Source organism: Camelus ferus, chromosome 14, assembly GCF_009834535.1.
Source record: "Camelus ferus isolate YT-003-E chromosome 14, BCGSAC_Cfer_1.0, whole genome shotgun sequence".
NCBI lineage: Eukaryota > Metazoa > Chordata > Mammalia > Artiodactyla > Camelidae > Camelus > Camelus ferus.
The window spans coordinates 53,123,254-53,144,973 of record NC_045709.1 but is presented as its reverse complement, the minus strand read 5'-3'; the positions used below and the strand labels follow the sequence as shown (position 1 = coordinate 53,144,973).

The window sequence follows — 21,720 nt, the reverse complement described above, 5'->3', positions numbered from 1 at the left end:
AAGGCTTTCAAAAGGAGGCAGTACAAATTCATTCTTTGAGTAGGAGGGGAGTAGGACATTTAAGCTGGAGAGTCTGGGGCATGAGGGCAGAAATTTTGTGCCCTTGGTGCCTGGCTGACCTACCCCCCCCCCCCCCGTCCCAACCTTGGACTAGAATAGAAAGTACATTAAGGAGGCAGGTGGCAAATAAGGGTGGGATGTTGGCCTTACCAATTTCAAGTAAAGAAGTGAAGGCTTCTCCCACACACATCAAGAAGAAAGCCTTGCATCACCAGCCAGCTCCACAGGACAGTCTGGCAATCCTTCAACCGAAGGAAGGATTTTGCTGTTAACTAGCAGAGTAATTTCTTGTGAACCATACGCCAAAGACAAATTACATTCATCTTGCTGTGGATATTCTGAGATTCTGAGTAGTGTTTTACTCATTGCATGATTAGCCCTACATCAGATCTTGAGTGAGGAAACATTCAGGACATCTGCCACGATGCTAATATAGCCGACACCTGCTGTAAAGCCACACAAAACGACGATGGGGTAAGTGTGTGCAGGGAGCAACACTTCTCTCTGTGTGGCATGTGGGCTGCAGAGCGCACGCTCACACGAGTCTGCGGGAGGGAGCATTTCTGGGTTTGCCTTGTAACACTGGCGGGAAGGGGCGGCACTCAGGTGGAGTGTCATGCGCTTAGTTACTCTAGTCCGAGAGTAGCTTGGTTCACATGCACTGGATATGAAGACAAATGGTTATGAAAGCCTTTAATTAAAAAGATGAGCTGGGAAATGCAAGAAGTTGTATATACTGCATGGTTACTCTATCATGAAAGAAAATGCCACGTCACCTCTTTTCCTAACCTGTCTGATTAAGAAACTCGAGGTCTAGGTTTATAATTCCCATAACCACACGTTTTAGATCCTGATTCTCCTGCCAATAATAAAGATATTGGAAGCCTCATACATTAGTTGGTCTTCCTGTAACTGGTAGCAGGGTGGGGAGTTGAAAAGTGATGGATGCAATTTATAGAGGTACTTTCTTGATGCCAACCTCTTACCATTCATTATCTTATAAAACTCTTTGTTCTTCCTTCTAATTGTAGATGGAAGAAACAGAGGTTTATAGAGATATTAAGTTGTGTGTTCAGTGGTCATCTTGTTTATGTTGGAGAATGTTCTCAGGTGGTAACTCACTTCCTCTTGAGAAGAACATCTTTGGGCAACTTCAAGCGTTGGAAAGTTATTTTTTATGTTTGATCCAAAAGTTAATTCCTCATAACTTCTGCCTGCTGATTCTAATTCTATCCCTCAATATGCAAAAAACAGCTATCATGTTTGCAGTGTTATCTTGTCTTCTGATTAAAAATTCAAATTCCTCATGTGGTCTGATTTCAGACTTCCTCCTTACTGGGCTTGCTGTTCTTTGAATATGTTCCCGTTTGTCTATAAACTTTAAAGAAGTGAACACAGTAATCCACCTGTGGCTTTCTAAATGCATATTCAAAAGGGGACTGTCACCTCCCTCATTCCAGATATTATACTTCTATTAATGGAACCTAGAATTTCATTACATTTTTTAGGGTGTCAGGGAGGAGGCATTAATATTTTATCATTGATTTTCACTGAAGATGTTGCTGACAAGATCTGTAATTCATATTTTTTTCTTATATTTACTTTTGCTACAACTTGTTACCTCCATACTCTGTTTCTGCAGTTGGTTTTTTTTGGTTTTGTTTTGTTTTTTTTTTGGATGTTGACACAGATCTTACACTTGTCACAGTTAAATAACAATTTATGAAATTCAGTCCATTTGCTTTGGGTGCTTAAGATGTTTTTGAAGATTGATATTGGCATCAACATTACTTCTAACTTCCTTTCATCAGGTAACTTGGAAGCCTGCTGTCTACATTTTCTAAGCAAGTACAGCTAATAAACAGGGCAGAGGTTTGACCAGTGTCTGGTGCTCTCCTTCTAGTTAACACTGATCCATTTCAAGGAGAACAGTCCCTGGCACCTGCCCGTTGGCAATCTGTCCTTCTTGGGCTCCTTTTGGTATGCAGATCCTTGTTTGTAATGTTTTCCCTTCAGCAGTGCCCTAAAGTCTTCCATCACTTAATATTTCAAGGTCTGCACATTTTCAAGGTCTAATTCAAAGCCCACCGCCTACATGATGTCTGCTCTGACCCACTGTGACTTTCCCATCTCAGAATTCCCTTTGCATAGGCTGTTTATTATTATTATTTTGTTTTTGTTGAAGTATAATTGATTTACAGTATTAACTAGTTTTAAGTGTGCAGCAGAGTACAATATTTTTGCAGATTATACTCTATTACAGGTCATTATAAGATAATGGCTGTAATTCCCTGTTATACAGTATACAGTACATCCTTCTTGCTTATATGTTTTATACAGTTTGTTTCTGTTAATCCCATACACCTAATTTGTCCCTCCCTGCCTAGCTCCTTTGCAGAGATTCTTAATTCCCAAGCCCCAATGAGTTTTTGCCAATGTCAACTCCATCTTTACCTCCAGTGTCATAATGACAAGAACATGTTATTTTTGAGCCTCTACCATCTGGTTACAGCAGCACCAGGCTGAGAGTGGTGTTCCATTGTCACTTTTTTGGGGGGTGGGCAGGGGGATTAGGTTTATTTATTTATTTCTTAATGGAGGCACTGGGGATTGAACCCAGGACAGGACTTCATTCATGCTAAGCACATGCTCTACCACTGAGCTATACATTCCCTGCCCCATCCGCCCACCATTGTCACTTGTTTTTATTCATTAGGCTAGCAGTTCTCAATGGTGGATGGTTTTGTCTGCCTCCTTCTCCCTCCCCAGGGAACACTCAGCAATGTCTAGAGATTGTCCCAGCTGGGAAAGGTGCTACTGGCATCTAGTCAGTTGAAGCCAGGGATGGTGCTAACATCCTAAAATGTACTAGAGAGCACCCCCCCAACATCAAAAGATTTTCCAAAATATCAACAGTGCTGTTAATGAGCCCTGTATTAGACAATTCAAGTGAGTTTTGATTGACTTTTTAAAGGGCTGCTCTATCTGCCTGAGAATAGGTACATTTTGGAGGCAGAGAGCATGTCTGGTGACCCTTCCTAGAATGATGAAATGCTGTGTTTGCAGTCCCGTCTGGACTTCAGGCCTGGGCAGTTAGTCCTGGTACATTTCTGAAGACGTGATTGTGGGGCATTAATAGGTATCACTACAGATGTAAGGAAGCTGATTCCACAAGCTACCCCTAAATGTTAGTTTTATTAGTTTCTGGCTATGCCCTGTGTAAATATCTAGGTTTTGGCCTCCTCCTTTTATTTCTATGTTAGAATGAGATAATAATCTCCTTTCTCCAGCTGTTTCATAAGGGTATTTTGAAGAGCAAGGTGATAATATAGCTGAAGAATTTTGAACTGTCTGGTGGGGAAATTACTATTAAAGCATTATAATGGTTAGTAGTGGCAATCTGGGGTAGTGGAGGAACACAGTATTTTCTATTCAGTGTGTTACACTCCAAAGAAAAGAACTCACGAAGGCAAATGTGTTGTTCTGGTTCTAATGCCTATTTCTGTGGCCAGAGCTGATCCCCTCAACTATAAATATGCCTTCCAGCTATGTGACCTGGGGAGACCCTACTGGGGAGACTCTCCCCGACCCACGGAATGTGGCCAGGTCCAAAATAGTGGATGAGGAATAGGAAAATGTTTGCCAATCTTAGTGCTTTTATTCTTTCTATAAATTGAAAGGTTGCTGGATGAAGAAGTCATCTCTTGATGAACTCAGCTGGTTTCCACGTCCTCTCCCAGAGCTCTGAGGGACATTTCCAGACACCCACAAGGAGTTAAAGGACCCCTGAGTGGGGACAGGATGGCTGTTCTCAAGCATGTGTCCCCCTGGCATGCAGTCTCTAGCCTCCACGACGCCTGCCTGCCTCACCTACTGTTTGTCTGTGACTCTGTGGCTGCCGTGTGGTTGGCATCCACCCCCACACTGGCATGCCAAAGGAGTGAATGAACAATGGCCTATCCTGGCACCAATGGATGTTTTAATAACTGTGGAAAATGAGGAATTTACAGATGCATGATTCAAGCTCCCACTTCAAAGGTCCTCACCCGAAATCCTCCTGAAATTAGAAGCAAGACCGCCGAACACAATGCAACCTTTTGCATGGCTGCCCCACGTTACTATAAATCTGTGTGTGTGTGTGTGTGTGTGTGTGTGTGTGCGCGCGCGCGCGCAGTGTTTGGGAAAGTTACATTCCTGGGAAACTGGTGTGCTGCTTTCATCTGGAATTTATGTGTAGCGTTCAGCAGGTAGGTCCCACTGGGGAAATAGCAGGTATGTCATGGGAAGCAATTTGCTTTTCAAGGGCCAGCCAAGACTCAAACAGGCCTGGGCTATTTGACCAGTTACTTAAACAGCAACCCTACACGGTTGGATCTTCCTGGGTCTAACCAGTCCTCACTCTGAGTGGAGAACATTCTCTCGCTCCTGGACCTGGTCTGAAACTCCATCTGGAATGGGGAGAATTAAAATTAAGTCATCAGCATCCCATTCCTTTGTCCGATACCCCACTTCCTATCACGTCTCAGTAGAGACTCAAACTCTTTTGATGTTTCCAGTGGACGCCATCTTTCCTGCAATGGCTCCCTATTCAGGTCTGGCCTCCCCAGCCAGGCCCAGGCTCCAGACCTCCTTTTTCCTTTCATGAACAATCACTGCCACTTACCCAAGGCTTGGTGTGCAAGTGATGAAACCTTGCTCACCCTGTGAGGTAGAGATTGCCACCTCTATTTTGTCTATAAGGGAACAGCCTCAATAAAAGCAGAAACAACTTGCCCCAGGGCACACAACCAGAATTAGAAGTAGAAGTTCTAACCCAGGTCCGAAGCCCAAACTCACACACTGAATGATATTCCTCCTACTCCTCCCCTTGAAACTGAACTGTGATATTTCCCATTCTTCCAAATGAGCGGACACCCTGCTATTTACCGCTAACGTATTTTTGTAGTATTTGTATCTTACCAGAGTTTTCCTGGACACAGCGCCTGAGCGCAAGGCCTGATTGTGAGTGTTAGATTTCCCCACACTTTGACAAGTGTTGAGGGGAGGGTGGAGCCTTTCAGCTCTACCAAAAATACCACCCAGATGGGGAGGCCAGTGGTTTGTTCTCCTGACTGGTCCAGTCCTTGAGGGAGTTACACAGCCATGACTCCCAGACAGTCCTCTTTTGGGCACCTTTGATGTTTGTCTTCATGACACCTGTTTTTTTTTTCCCTCTGATTTCAAGGCTGACCAACATTTAACTTTGTATCCCTTCCTGATGTGCAAAAACCTTCCAGCCAGATTGGTGTCAAGTGTCTTCTAGAGGTTTCCTTGATCAGGTGTCTCTCTGAGGCAGACAAAAACTGTGAGCTCCCAACTGACTGCCATTAGCCACAAAAGCCTGTGCTGTATTACTGTTACCATTTCATCCTCGCCAGAAAACATTTGAGAAATGTATCATAGTTTTTTTTTTTTTTTTACAGTTGATAAAATTAAGTGTATTGTACCATATTCTATTACATTCTGATATTATGCTGTTAGATATGAGGGAAGTTCATTCTCAAAGGCCCTGGGAGGAAACTCTCATACATAAGCTTGATGCCATCAAACATAAACGTGGACAGAGAGACAGCTGCCTGAATCTTTATGTCGTTTTAATTTTGAGGAAATTAAATGAGGAAAATGGAATAATTTACATGATTTTTTCCCCCCAAAGACACATTTCTTAATGAATCCAGACTTTGACAAGAAAATAGAGGCAATGGATGATGGTAGGAGTTTCGCTGTGGCCAGCATGACACACATTCATTACATTTTTTTTTTCACGAGCTCCAAAATTATAAATGGGATGGTTATGCTTGGTTGACTGTGGTGGAGATTGATGATAGTTCAGTGAAGGATCAAAGAAAAATTATTTTCCCAGTTCTTAACCTATTCACATTGTTTAAAAAAAAAAAATCCTCCTAGTTTTCCCTCTTTTTCTCTTCTTTCCCAGAGCAGTGCAGGCCAGGAAAGCCTTGGAGTGTGACTTCAGGGCCAGGTGTTTCAGTGCCACGTGACGCTGTACGTCATCCGTGGCTGTTGCTGACTCTCCTCGGGTGATGGAACGCTCTTCCTGGAAGTCTGGATCAGGGAGGGGAGTCGAAAGCATGGATGAAGCTCATAGGAATCCATCGAGTTGGTGGAAGACTTCTCAAAACTCACTTATTTTCTGCCTTTCTTCCTGTAGCTTGAAAATATTTTAATCAAGGCTGCGTATCCCTCCCTTAATTCTTGCTTTGATAACAGTATCTTTGTTCTTCTTCATTCTGAGTAGTTAAAACATTTCCAATATCATTTCTTTGGCATCCTGTGAATTGTCTTTCTGAATTTCTAATTGCATGGATTTTTAACTTGTTTATTTATTTTTCTTATTTTTTATTGAATAAAAGATTCTTTAAATTCTGTAGTGCTTTATGACTTTCAAAAGTATCATACACATGATTTCATATAATCTCATAATAAATCCTTTGTTTTTAAATCCTCTTCTCCTATCTTGTCCCTCCCCACTGGTAACTACTAGTTTGTTCTCAGTATCTGTGAGTCTGCTGCTTTTTTGTTTTATTCACTAGTTGGTTGTATTTTTTAGATTCCACATATAAGTGATATTATACAGTATTTGTCTTTCTCTATCCAACTTATTTCACTTAGCATAGTGCCCTCTGAGTCCATCCATATTGCTGCAAAAGGCAAAATTTCATTCATTTTTATGGCTGAGTAACATTTCTTTGTGTATATATATACATATACCAATCTTCTTTAGCCATTCATCTTTAATTTGTTTATTTTTGTGTGTAATGTCTAACTTGACTATAGTGTGGTCCAAGAACATAGCCTTTACATGTCGATTCTCTGAAATATGTTGAAACTGGTTTTATGACACAGTTTTGGTAAGTTTTTGTAACATCTCAAGTATATCTCAGAAAAATATGTATTCTCTAATGGTTTGGTCCAGAGTTCTATATCTGTCTATTAATTCAAGCACAGTGATTCTGTTATTGAAATCTATTTCTTTAAAAATTTTTGTCTGCTTGATCTGTCAACAAATGAGATAAGTATGTTGAAAGCTCTTACTATGATGATGGGTAGATCAATTTTTACAGTTTATTAATTTTTGCTTTATAAATTTCCAAGTTATTAGGTATACACAGATATTGAATTATTACATGATACTGGTTAATTTAATGTTCAAAAATTATTAGGTAATAAAGACCCTCTTTATCTTCAAGAATGCTTTCTGCTTTAAAGTCTATTTTGTCTTATGTTCATTTCATGGCCCCCCCCCATTGCTGTTTTGTTATTTTGGTTAGTATTTGTCTATATAGTTTTTCTTCTTTTTACCCTTGACCTTTCCATATGTTTATATTTTATTGATGTATCTCTTGTGAATAATATATATCTTTAAACAAAACAAGGAAACAGTTTGGCAATCCTTGTGTTTCTGCTGCCTAGTTCATTTCATTTACATTTATTGTGATTTGGAATATATTTGACTTGTTTCTACCATCTTACTTTAACTTATACTGTAGCTTTGTCACATTCTATTTCTCTCCTTAGTGAAAACCCTTGAAATTTTCCTCCTTTTTCAGAAGATATGAGCTTCACCTTTTCATAAAGTGTAATGTGCTACTCTGTTTATGAAGCCAAAGCAGTTGTGAATTTAACAACAACAAAGTAGGAAGAAGCTAATGTCCTGATTCCCAACGCTGCCAAAATATGTCAGTCATTTGTTGATCATAATTGTCTGATACTTGAAAGAAATCTCAAACTGTAGGTTTTTTTTTTTTTATGGTTTTGTCTTGTAATATGCTCGTTAAGCTGTGAAAAAACTTTTTTTTTCACAAGCTGATTTAATAAGGAATTTTCTCTCTTATTTAATTAATTTTTTTTCCTATTAGCCCTTTCCCCACCATGTCTGGATTTGTCTCTGGCTGCCTGGCTTCTAGAGATTCTGAACCTTGCACATGATCCTGCAGTTTGCCTTTCTTCCTTCACCATCCCTTGTCGTCTCGCCAGCAGCCACATAGTAGCCCGAGCCACTGACAACCCACAGGCTCCAGCATCTAACACAAAGAAACAATTATACTTCTACATTAGACATATTTAATAAACACAGAAGAGTAAAGCTCAGAGACTTGGACTGAAGTGGAGAGTAAAAGAGATGGAGTGATTTTTAAAGTTCATGGAACTTTTCTTAAATCAAAGGAAGCAACATCACTACTGTCTAGTTTTTTTTGGTTTTTGTTTTTTTTTTTGTTTTTTTTTTTTTGCCACGTCTCTATGTGCTCTTTTACCTCCCCACATATTTATCTGTTTTTCACATCCCATCGCTTATCCCGGGCCTAAAGAATTTTATGTGGCAGCTTATTTAAGAGCTTATTCAGTTCAATGACGTTATAAAATAGCTCAAATTTTCCATTGCTTCAGGAGAAACATTTGTTTTAAAGTCATCATAAGAGCTAAAAATCGGAGTTGTGGGTAAACAGGAGTCATGGGAAAAGAGACTTCTTTTTAGATATTCTTTATAGTATTCAGAGGTTTAAAAGATCAGCACATAATTTAAAATAATATCAAATGTCCTTTTTACATTAATGATCCTATAATATGACATTGTCCTCAATTGATAGACTCTCATGCGAATCCGACGGCACATGATCTGTTCAGACTTTTTAAACTACAGTGGGCTCTTCTCAGATGTCAGCTGGTGTATGCTCAAGAAATGTAAACTGACATTTTATATGCATCTAAGGAGATTATTATAAGGCAAGCAAATTTACTGTGGGAACATCTAACGGGGGTGCCCACTGGTCTTCCTTATGGTGAATAGCATATGGACTTCAGAACTGTCTCCAATTACTCCATTGGTTTTTGCTGGTTTGGAACTCAAGGCTATTAGAGCTCAATTATTTAAAAAAAAAAAAAAGGGTTTAGGAGATAAGGATCAAAATGAAATATCCAGAACAGGTGTTTGTCTGCAAATGTGTGCATGCATTGGCACACAGCTCGTGAAATTGTGGTGTGTGCCAGCTTGGTAATTGTGGGTGGAATTTGGGCATTAGCTCTAGAAAATGCTACCTGCGCTGTTTCTTTCTTTCTTTCTTTTTTTCCTCCTCCAAACAAAAGCCTCCAGGACTGCATATTTTCTACGTGAGCAGTAATAATCCAGAAATAAGCAGTGAGAAATGGGTTGTTCCACGTAAGATGAATGTGTTTACCCCAAACTGCCTCTTTCAAATGCAAATCTTTGTGAAATATATCATACAAACTATGCAGTCTTCCTTCTTGGAACATACTGGATAGAATTTAACCTTATCTGATAGGTAGGGTCATTATTAGAAAACTCTGTCATTTTCTGATGCAAGAATACAGGATGCCCGTAGGGTTATTGAACTGTGTGGCGATGTGGGCCCTGAATTAAATGCCCTGCAGACTGGAATTACTGAGCTTTTCTTATCTGCTGTCCATGCTTTTTCTGTTTCTGGCTTGGTAAAATTGACCTTCCTAATTTTAATTCCTGACTTATTAGTCATTCTGGACATTGTTTGAATTGACAGGTTGTTGGTCATTGTTGAAGCTGGGCAATATTTATGCAATGTTTACTCTATTCTCTCTACTTCAGATATGTTTGGATATTCCCATAAGACAGAGAAGCCATGAACTCCTGCCACAAGGTGAGGGCTTGTCGCAGACTGTACCTCCCAAAGATGGCTGCCAACAATCTTCTATTCCACAATCCTTTCTACTCTATGACCTTGACCCCTATGGAGAGATGAGGTCTGCATCGTGTCCCCTTATATCTGGGCAGGTTTGTGATGAGCATGGCAGAATTGGCACTGTGTCTTCTAAGCCTCAGCCAGAAAAAGGCAATGCAGTTTGCACCTGATCACTCACTTTTGGAGTCCTGAGTCATCTTGTAAGAGATCTGACCTCCAAGCAAAAACGCAGGCTAAGCCACTTAGAAACGCCATGTGAAGGTGGTACAGTTGTCAGCTCCAACTGAGGTCCCAGCTAACAAGCATAAACCTCCAGGTGCATAAGTAAAGACACCTCCAGATGATTCTGACCCTCATCTGCTGAATCCTCCTGAATCCCATGCCGCCTCCCCTCCCTGTAACCCCTTTTATTGAGTTTTCCAGGCTGAGGCCAACAGTTCCTGCTGTGTTGTTTCCAAATTCCTGAACTACAGGATCTGGAGTGGCTGTTATGCAGCACTAGTAACTGGAAAAAAGCCCCAGGGATCCTTCTGTAAGTGGAGACCAAGAACTGTATGTTCTGGTTTTTGCACAATACTGTGTGGGGTAGTGGTTAAAACATGGAGCTCTGGAGTTGGACAGGTCTGGATTCAAATTCTGGCGCCTCCATCAACTGTTACAGCCTAGGCAAGGTGTGATTATTATCCTCTTTGAACTTCAATTTCCTCATCTATAAAATGAGGACAATACTAGTAACCCATCCTGGGGTTTTATGATAATGAAATATTTCATATACAGCATCTAGCAAAGTGAATAGCACAGAATAAATATAACTCTTAGCTTTTTTTTTGTTTTGATGTGTGAAATGTTTGAATTCTCAAAGACTCCTACTAGTGCCTTCCTGATTCTCAGCTGTGTTGCAGATAATTGAGCTTTCCCAGGTGAATTAGGTTCTACTATGTTACTATTAAGATTTGGCAATGTTATTCTCACGACTCAAAACATGGAGAGGAAACAGCAGTATGTCTCCCCTGAAGCAGAGGTTGCTAGATTGTAATTTGAAGCAGAGGGACCACATCTCTCTTTTCCACCACTGTATCTCTAGAGCAAACACAACTGAACACATAGCCAGTGCTCAATAAGTAATAGTTTTGTGAATTACCATCAAATCCTATTCCCGTAGCCTTTGGATGACACGAAAGATGGACTCACCTTATCATCTCCTTATTTTCAGAATTATCAAAGATGAGGAATTTCCAGAAAAAAGTTTACCCAGAGGCCTAAAATTTCAATTTCTGTTACAACTTTTCAGATGTCTTAATTTTATTTAGGGCCACAGAGGCATATGAAATAATCAGGTAACCCACTTTTCATATGTGGAGATGCCAAATATTTTCTCCAGATTCTTGAAACATTGTGACAGATATTAACAATTTGTTAAGTAATCAGCCCAATGCATTTTTGCATAAATTCTTGCGGTTTTGGTTTTTATGATTCAGAGGCCAAAATGATAATGTCAAGGAAGCACTGTGATTTAAATTAATTGTAACCTTAAACCTGCTTCGTAATCGCAGTCACACTAGGTAATGGCTTAATCTTCTTGTCACAGCATAGAGAAAATTAATTAGAGTGAAAATTTTGAACTGTGGCCAGGGATTTTGCTGTATTCTAGTGACCCAGTTTTAATGGCGATGATAGACTCTGATTTTTATTAAGTGACACAGAAATAGGCTTCTCTCTGGGAGTTAGATAACCTTGAAAGCTTTGGCATTTTATTGATGACTAGTATAGAGGGTATAAAAGCAAATTCTGCTGCCCAAGGTCCAAAGTTACTCTGTTACCCATGGAGGTTAGGTTATGCTATGATGACAAAACAATGCAAAATTTCTTTGTCACAGCAAGTCTATTTTAAGTTCAGGTGACTCCTAGGTGGTGGCCCAACCTTCCAGGCCCTTTGATGTTGGGGCCCCTGCATCTCAGAATTTGCGTCCACGATCATGGTGGCCAGGGAGGTGAGCCCAGAGAATCTCGTCTTGATGCTGGATGCTTCTGCTCAGAAGTGATATATGTTACTTCCGCTTCACATTTCATTGGCCGAAACAAGTCACAGAGTCATGTTCAATTTTACCAAGTGGGAAAGAGTCATTCTCCTGTATGTCCAGGGATGGGAAGAGAACAGGGAACATTGGTGAGCCCTAGTCATATTCCAGGAAATAACTAACACAGTGGTTGTAAGAATCTGATTCAGTATCTTTTTATAGGAAAAATCTTTCCCCTTCCTCCACCTGATGAGCATTGCATTGAGTATAAATGGACTCTTGCATCTCTAATATAATCAGTACAACTTCTGCAGTGCAATAAAGTACAGCATCATTTACTGCAAAATGGGATTTGGTGGGAGGTGGATCTGTCTTGGATTTGCTCCCAGGTGTGGGGACACTTAGTACTGAAACTGCCAGAGGGACTGGGTCTCAGCACTGCTCTGCTGGAAGTGAAGTTCCAAGGCCTGGGCCTGGAGGATGATACCCTAGGGAGGCAGGCTCTCATGGAATCATCTCCCCCAATGTGGCACCCTGAAATAAGACACACAGTTTGAAAAGTAATCATAAGAAACAGAAGATGATTATGTTTCAAATAGTTACTTTGTGGGTTTAAATATTCACCTTTCTTCCCCTAAGAAACCAGTGGACAACCACTGCTGTCCCCTACCAGTCATTGCCTTGTTCTCAGTTAAAAGGATATATACATACAGTGATGGTCTGATAAGACCTAGTTGGCAAGGTGTGTTAGTTGTCATGTTTTTTCCCCTCTGAACCAATCAAGGTATATGATGTATTTGCCTCTTTTTAAAGGCTGGATAGGATTTCCTCTTATGGTTTTCTATTGCTGCATATAGGTTCTTGGCCTGTGCAAGGAAAGTGTCAATCATTGGAGCCTCTTGGCACTTTCTCTAATGCCCCTTGGCCAATAAGCACCAAGCAAGCCTTTGATGAGGAGGTTGTGGTCCAGCATGTTGGTGGTAAACTCTTGGCCTGACCTTTTAGCTGAAATGCATCATGGTAAAACCTGGGCAGAGAGGTGTCATCTATTTATTGCCCTTTGTATTTCTTCCACACCACACAAAAAAATCTCTCAGTGTAACTAACAAGTCAACTTTCCTGGTATGCACTTTTGTCATATTAATACAGAATTTGACTGGTGAGTGTATCTGGGGGTCCGAGTAGGGTTGGCATTGCATTGAAAGTCTGTGAAAGTGTTTCTGCAATGTGCTTTTCACAGTAAGTGCCAGTCATTTAAGAAGCAATCTAAATCAGAGGATGCACTTGAGGTTTGGAGTTTGTCCACATTTTCCACGGTTTTATTATTACCACATATGCAATTTTTATTCCTAACAGCATATTGACAGTTTGTCACCTTTTCAATAAAAACAGGGCAGTGCATTAAAGGATATTGTCTTGCAGTAGGAATAAGAACAATATCCATTTATCAAGGGCCCACGCAGAGTATTGGTGTCAATATTTGAAAAGGGAGCATCAGCACCCTGGCCTGAGCGCATTAGAATGCGCACTGTTTACCAGAGGCATGGCCCTTTCTAGGAAAGGGAAACGAGAAAAAGGCATATTTCGGGAAAAAGAGCTGATTTTTGCGGCTAAGGAGAAAGATTTAATTGGTTTTTTTTTCCCTCTATGTTATTCTCGTTTGATTTTTCCCCCAATATATTTTTCTTAATATATTGTCATATACAATGACATGCACATTACTACGTTTATTCCATCATCCATTTAACAATTATGTATTGATTGTCTACTATGTGCAAGGAGAAGGCTAAGTGTTAGGGATAAAGAAATATAATCTCAAAAACATTCACTGTCAAGTAAGGGAGATAAACAGATTAAGCATTAGAGAAATGGAATAGAAACAGAAAAGTGATACGGGACCACAAACAAGGGCATTTGTAAGTATCTGGGGGTAGGGGGAGTGGAGACAGAGAAAGATCATCACAGCTCTCTGAGTCTCAAAAGGATGAGGCTAAGTAGATCAAAGGGGGCAGAGGAGGAACCCAGTGACATTAATCAGTGGGAGGGTTCAGGGAGTGACAAGTGACTTGTGAAGATAGTGAGGGAGGGGTTGTGGCAGAAGGGAAGGCTGACCGAGGTTTGGGAGCCAGTCTTAGGACTTCAAGGAGTTTGGACATCACCTTGTAGGTGTGGAGAGCCACTGAAAAAGTAGAAACAGGGAGGGCTGTGATTTGATTTCCATGTTAGAAAGAGGACGCCAAAGGCAGAGAAGAGTTTTGATTGGAGGCTGCCCTGTTCCAAGACCAAGATGGCGGCCAGAATGGCCGTGGGCATGGCAGGAAGAGGAAAGGTGAGGGATATTTACACTGTTAACTGATTGGATGCAGAGGGTTAAGTTGAAGAAAGAATCAGTGATGATATTCTTACTTCTGGCTTGTGTTGCTGGCATTAGATAAGAGGAAGAATACAGGAGAATAAGCATGTTTCTTGAAGGGACCATGAGTTTGTGATGCTTGAATATTGAGAAGGATATATTTATTAATGCAGTTAATTACTGGCTAGCATTTATTGAAAACTCAGTATGTATCAAATATTGTTGTAAATTGTATGTTTTAATGGATTTAATCCTCACAACCATCCTAACAGCTATTGCTAGGTTATTTCATCATATCTAAAGTGTCATCACTTGTAAGGCATGTCCTGATATCAAAGATTTTAAAATGTCCTTCCGAGGAGGGAGGGTATGTATGAGATCCTGGGTTCAATCTCCAGTATCTCTATTAAAAATAAAAGTCCTTCCTAGAACTGATGAAAGACGAGGAAACTGAGACAGAAAGATTAAATAATTTATATAAAGTCACGTTATTAATTAATAGAGGAGCTGGGATTCAACACTAAGCAGTCTGGCTCCAGAAACTGTTCATTTAATCACTGTGCTATGTCACCTCTTGGTACATATGGATCTCAGGAAAGAGTGATCTGGGATGGAGACTGAGATCTGAGAGTCATCAATAAAAAATTCTCTATTACATGGCAAAGGTGGAGATGGTGTGTGTGGTACTTAATTCATCAATTTGTGATAAAGTCATTTAAGTTAAAAAGGAAATAGCATTGATAATGACAACCCATGCCTCTTTTTAATACATTAACAACTTCTTAAAACATCAGAGTATCTGTATTTTAGGCAAATGTTCTGCTAGAGAGACTCAAGACACAGTATTGACAGAGTTGTATGTCAGAATCGCCCAAAGAAAAATTGAAAGTTTTCTGAGAGGAGGCAGTGGTACAGTTGATTTTTCTGGCCCATCAGCCTCTGACTTCTCTGGGCATCTTGGATTTCCTCACACATTTTGTGAAATGATAGAGGAGGGGTGGAGCAGGATGGAAATCTCCCCGCGATCATAGCCATGCAAATGTGCAAAGTCAAGGCTGTGGGTTTGCTTGTGAAGTTCATGATGGCTGCAGTCCTGGGAAAAATTAAAGTCCTTACCTGTGGGCAGGTGTGTATTTGGCCACTTGCCTTTGCCTATTAGGAAGACAATGTCACTCCGTGAGGTGAATCACAACTTTTTTTGGAGGCAGTTCTCCTGACTCAATAGCAACAGATTTGTTTTTCAGGTAGTTTTTCTCCCCTGGCTTTCTCTCACCCCACTTCTCTCCTCCATTTCCTCCTTGGATTATCACTTCCCAGTGGAGGGAGCAGAAGGCTGAACATACAGGTAGTTAAAGACAGAAACCCAGTTTACAGAGTTGCAAGGGGAAGAGAAGCACTGGAGCCCTGTCCTCAGGTTGGTTTAAGCTTTATTCAGTCCAAGAGGATAAGCAGAGAACAGCCTCGAGGAGGAGGGTTGTGGAAAAGCGGTGTCTCCCTTTCCTTCCAGCAGGATTGGGTGCAGAAGGTGTAAATTGCCTTTGAAGAGAAGGTGGTGGAAGAATCCCAGAAAGAGGGCTGCTTGTGTAGCCAGCCTTTCCAACAGGGTCAGTGGGAATAGCCCTGAGCAGAGGAGGCTTAACCCAGACAATTTCACACGCTTGTAAGTGCCTTTCATCCAACTCATAGATGGTGTAATAACAATAAACAGGACAAAGGAAGAAACCACTTTGGCAAGGAATGGATTTTCAAAAGAAGAAAGCCATGTTTTGGAGAAACAGGATTCTAAATTTCCTTTGTTTTGCTGTGTTTTGGCCCCCGAAGAAATCGACAGTTTTTGAAAAATTTACCGTGGTTATTTAATCTCTCTCTCATTAAATCATCCTCACCAATTGTTTTTTTTTTAAACTCGAAAAAAATTGCTTATTTATTTACCTAAGGGTACTTGGCTACAAAAGCTATTTATATCTCTCTAGCTACCATTGGCATAATTAACAGTCTCTGTATTTTTCCTTTTGATTTATTTTCTGCCATGATTTCTTCTATCAGTCCAACAACCCATATTTAGTCATCAGATTAGCTTGGCGATAAACTGCCTTATGTAAATCTTTTGAAAAGGAGGTGGCTTATAAATACATTCCAAGATAAATACAAAATAGTGAAAGCACCAAAGTCATCTCTGAGAGGATGAAAATAATTTTTTTTCTTTACTAGAGAAGAGTTTGGCAGAGATGAGACCTGAGACACGGAGGGAAAATATAATCATTTCCTGAAAGGTAGAAGTGGGTGATTGACTGTTAGGTGGGTGACTGGCTAGGTGGATCCCAGGCAGGCCTTGGGGCAGAAACTTCTCAAAGAGTAGAAATTACATTCTGCAGCTGCTAACAAGAACTGTGAGATGGGGTCCTCCACGAGAGGAGAGTTTCCATTTATGTCATTTAACAACAAGTCCAGAGGTAGGCATGCTGGTCTGTTGTATGGCAGCTCCATGATGTCATCAGAGACCAGGATTCTGTTCTCATCCTCAGGCTTACAAAATGTTGTTGGAGCTCCAACAATCACATCCATGACTCAGGCTGGAAAAAAGGGAGGGAATGAGGAAAGGGGATCTGCTAGTTGAGACAGTCCCTTTTAAAGACCTTTCCCCAAAGCTCTAATTAATAACATGCCTCTCTGCCAAGATAGTTTTCTGAACTGGGCACCTGCCTCCCTCCCCTAGTAGTTCTGTTAATAAGGAGTAGGGGAGAATTGTCATTGGCTAGGATCTAGTAGTCTTTGCCTTTGGAGCGGGAAAAGAGGGCAATAGATTAACAGCATTGAAGGCAAACCACATTCATTATATTATGCGTCAAATGTTGCTATTTTGGTAATATAGTTTAGCCCTGGACACATTTCACTGCATCCAGATATGGCTGAATTATTGGAGCCAATAATTACAGAAAATTTGGCTATCATTGAAGAACTGAATATCGATACTTGACTGATCACAGAATTCTGTAGGGTCATGCTTCCTGCAAGAAGGTTTATTATTATTATTATTATTATTATTATTATTATTATTATTATTATTATTATTATTATTCCTATTACTATTATTTTGAATGGTGTTTGGGAGTAAGGAGGTGAGTGTGGAGCTGGCCCATTTTGTTTAAAGCTATTTCTCAGGGAGCTCACAAGTCGCTGAGTCTGCGTCCCTGTATCCCATATGACAGAGGCAATATGGCCCTGGGGGTTGCAGAGTAGAACTCGTTAGACACTTGAACTTTTCTAATTGATGTCAATGGCATGAAAAACAACTCCATGCAGTTGGTTGTGGCTTTTACACTCTGAAGAAATGCAAGCCTCTGATATCCAAATTGCAACGCTCTGTCCACCAACAACCATTTGTCTCTTCTATAAAACTCCCAGCAGGTGCACACATATCCCTCATCCCCACCCAGCATATCCTAATGGGATCTAAGTAGCCAGTTCACGCCTTAAAAAATGTTAAAACAACAAAATCTTTTTCTTAACTTCAACAGTTCTATAATTACATCAAAGGAAGATGAGTAAGTTGTTGGTAATGTTTGAAATGTTTCTTTTGTCTTATAATTGGGGTACCTTTATGGGAACAAAGAGTGGGTGTCACCATGGCAATGTCTTTACATGGCAGTCGTAATCTAGAATATATTCCAGAAGATCTGGCTGGACTGTGGATCACCAGCTAAGTCCAGAGAGCCTCTGTGCTTGCATTAGCTCTACTGGGCATGATACAAGGCACCAAATTGACTGTTACTTTCTTTTTCTAGAGAAGTTTATACATAGCTACACCCCTGTGTGGAAAATAGAGATGATTTTTGTTTTTAATCTGAACCAACTCAAAAAAATGTGGAAGGAATAAATTCAAGTGTGTGAAAGCCTGAGGAGGCAAAAGGAAACAATTCTATTACATTTATTTTTCAACAAGGGCTCACATCTGTTTCTAATTTACGCAGATTATTGACACATCTGGATGTTTGGCCTTAAGAATTGTGAAGTTGCTGCGGTGGCATTTATTTTTTGAATCCTCCACTCTTCAGACCACCCACCCTGGAACTCTTGCAACTAGTTTGGAGAGCAGGTTGTCATATTTTAAATAAAGTTACCTTTTGGCATTTCAAAACCAGTGCAAATGGGATTCTGTCATCTTGTGTTTTATAAATTGTGGTTTTGCATTTTTGACACCTGCAGGAAAAATAAGACGAAAGCCAAAGGCCTAATGGCTTGACAATGACAAATTACAATAGCTAGATAAAGCCATCAAGGGGACACTGGAGATGGGTGCGAGGTTAGCCATTCACATTAAGCATCCGGGACCCCAAATTTCAGCAGAAACCAAATAGTAAAGGAGTGAGTAACTGATGGAAACACTGTTTAAACATGGCCTGATGGGAGTATGCATTCTAACGAGGAAAATGGGATTGTTGAGAAGTAACGTTGATTAATACTTTACCTCTTGGACCGGTTCCTTTTGTAATCAGGAGCTAACTTTTCTCCCTATGTGGTCTGATGGTAGTAATTTATTCCAAGGGTATGAATAATGGGAAACGTGGAGTAGACCTTTTAAGATGTTAGAAAACAAAAACATGATTAAACACTTATTTCATGGCAAATATTTCTTAAATGGAGTAGCAGGATTTCATTAAAAGGAACAGAAGACCATGCCTCAAAATCCTAACGCAAATAGGCAAAGACGAAACAAAGCTCGCGTATAGTTCTTTAAGTCCAAAGGTACAATAGAAATAATTAAGCACACAATACAGTTTGATTAATTTTAGGAAGAAGGCTCTCTGGAGTTCCCAGAGGTCTTTATTTCGCTGTCACACCTGACCTTAAAATTCTCTCCGTTGGAGATAAAGTTTTACTAGGCGAGGTGGTGCCACCCAGCAGATGGACGATTTAAAAAATGACATCTGGCTTTAGCATTCTTTACTGGCAATTACTGTGTTTCATTTTGAAAGGAAATGATCATACTTACAGAACATCTGATATATGCTAGAAACAAACTTGTCTGTTGCGATGACATTCCTGTGTTTCTAGATACTGTTTTATTAAGTGTTCACAAAGCAAAAACACCAAATGTCTAGCAATGCCTGGGATAAATGGTAAGTGTCCCAAGTATCAGCCTGAAGTCAGTTTATAATGTGTCAGGGAGGTCTACTTCTTTTAGCTTTTCAGTAGACATTGCAGAGAAGGAATCAGATTTAGGAGGCCAAAATCCAGAGGCTGAGCTCCCCTTGCATAAAACAGCCATGTGATCAGCAAAGTTCCTGTTTCCATTTTAGTACAGACTTCTGTTTTACGAAGCTAATAGGTGGCCACTGGGATCAATTAATGACCTCTGGGAATGATTTCATTGCAATTCAGTTGGGTGGCAGCTTGGTAGGGTAGAACATTGACTCTGATGATTAAAAAAACGTTATCACTTCTGGTAGCACCTACAGTCCTGTCTGTCATGGTCAAGCCTCAGATCTCATGAATGTGTGGGTCACAAAGCTCACCTGGAACATTTCTAGTTAATCTTTAGTGTCTACCTCTTGATTAAGCACAAGTGGGCCTTTAATAGATGCTGTGATGATGGAACATCAGATTGCATGTGAAAACCGAATGCCACAGATAACACAGGAATTTCATTTAAGTGAAGCTTCACCTTTCTTCTAACCAGAGTGTGTCACAGCCTGCTACTGGAAATAATAATAATAATAATGGGCTGGCTTGAGTTTTCACCCACCTTCCCTTTTCCCCTGTCCACAGGCAACCTGCCCAAAGCAGGGGTAGGGGGACAGATTTGCAGGAAGTTTCCAGTGTCTTTAACGACAGAACTTTGGAAACATTCATGGACACTGACAGCTAAACAGTGACCGAGTAGGACTGCCTCCTTAAGACATGTTAGAAGGGGGTCTGGTCAAGTGCAGAGGTGTTTCTTTTCCAGGTGGATCCTTGGCCTGGCCCCCGGAGTGCCCAGAGGACAATCATTCTTTCTTGAACGTCTAAGGGGATCTGTTTGTCTTTCAGTAAACCTTCCCGTGGCCTGTCTTTGGCTTCTCTTGGAGCTCTAAATCAAAGGATAGGCAGGAATAGCAAGTGAAAAAAATGCCAGCTCAGAGAGAAGAGCGAAGCAGGAGGAAAGAGCGAGGAAGCAAAGGTGCAGAACTGGGCTGGACCCTCGTTCTTTAAGGTTCAATGTCTCTGGTGTGTTGTGCATCCAGACCTCACCCCTCCTCCTCTCTTGTTTCTGATGGGAAATATGGAGCCCAAGAAATATGTCTTGGGGCAAATTCCATTGTATGCTTAGAGTGAGGCTGTCCTAGAAGGCTGAGGTGGGAAGCAACTTTTTTTAAAAAATAAGAAATAATCTCACCTTTTTGTTCAAAAGGATCATGTGCTTCACATCAGTTTGGTTCAAAAAGACCTCAGGTCTTAAAACTAAGGCTACTGCAAGTTTATTCTGCCATATGTAACAGTTTTATGTTGAAAAAGCCTCAACATAAAAAAAAATTACCTCCGAAACCCATAGGGACATTCTCACAAAACCTAGAATATTTCCTAAATGATAACTTTCTGCCTTCAATGTTCAATCTTTTCAATTTCATCCACGTCTTCAGGGTTGAGTTGCTTAATATTGCTGTTAAAATGGTCTCGGATCTTCATAAAAAGAGGCAACTTATCCACTTCGACCATGTTGGAGACCTTTTTTTTTTCCAAAGCATCCTGTCCACCCAATATAATAAACATCACGTTTCTTTGCCATGTAGATGAGGAATCGAGGCCCAGAAAGGTGAAGGGATGTGTGGAATGCTCTAAGCATCACTCAGAGCTAAAACATGTCTCTCTCTTTTTTTTTCCTCACTTACATTTATCATTTTATGATCTGTCTCCCCTCACTGGAGTGTAAGCTACATGAGGGCAGGATTGTTTGTTTTGTTTTGTTTTGTTTTTTAATTGTGATTTAATTGATAAATAAATGTCTTTGGTTTTCTGAACTTAGGTAGGAGGAAATAATTATTAAACATATTTTGAACATTTAAGAAGCTGTCTCTTAAATTCCCAGTATTTGCTGGGAATGTACAGTACATGCCATACTGAACCTGATGCAGTGATAAAGGGAAAAGGGTGGCACCTTCCACCGAACTGACAATGAACTCAACATTGAACTGAACACCTTCCACCGACCATGCAATCTAACACATACAAAGCTGGCATGCCTTGGTGTTATAAGCAAGGGTGAACACAGATGCACACACTATGAAGGTGATAGTTCACCATTCAGAGAGAGGAAAAGAGCTTTCCTCTCCAGCCTTCTAGGGCTAACAGTCTGGATGGAATTCAGACTGGACTGAGGTCAAGTCTCGGCTTACGATGAGAGTTGAGCCTATTGAATACCAGTGGAAGGGGAGTTCCTCCGGCTTTGTTGGTTTGTGGACGTGGGAGAATTTTCTCCCTTCAGGCATTCCAGACGGCTCAGTGGGATTTGGAGTCTTGAGGTATGTGCTAATCATTACCTGAATCATCAGGAAGAACTCGGCTCATTCTCTTTGCCTTC

At 40.5% G+C, this 21,720-nt stretch overlaps 1 long non-coding RNA gene across 4 annotated transcripts in view; it reads left to right on the top strand.

The window, feature by feature from the left end:
- The window catches only part of LOC116668719, a 53,003-nt gene extending 34,718 nt beyond the window's left edge, over positions 1 to 18,285 (top strand). For 2 of the 4 annotated variants that reach the window (XR_004325957.1, XR_004325956.1), the window contains 3 exons: positions 9,698 to 9,749; positions 9,884 to 10,323; positions 18,134 to 18,285. This is a non-coding gene — a long non-coding RNA (uncharacterized LOC116668719). Of the gene's footprint in view, positions 1 to 3,740; positions 6,625 to 9,697; positions 9,750 to 9,883; positions 10,324 to 18,133 lie in introns of those variants that run through there. The other 2 variants (XR_004325958.1, XR_004325959.1) reach the window with 2 other exon arrangements.
- The last annotated feature ends 3,435 nt before the right edge of the window (positions 18,286 to 21,720 follow it).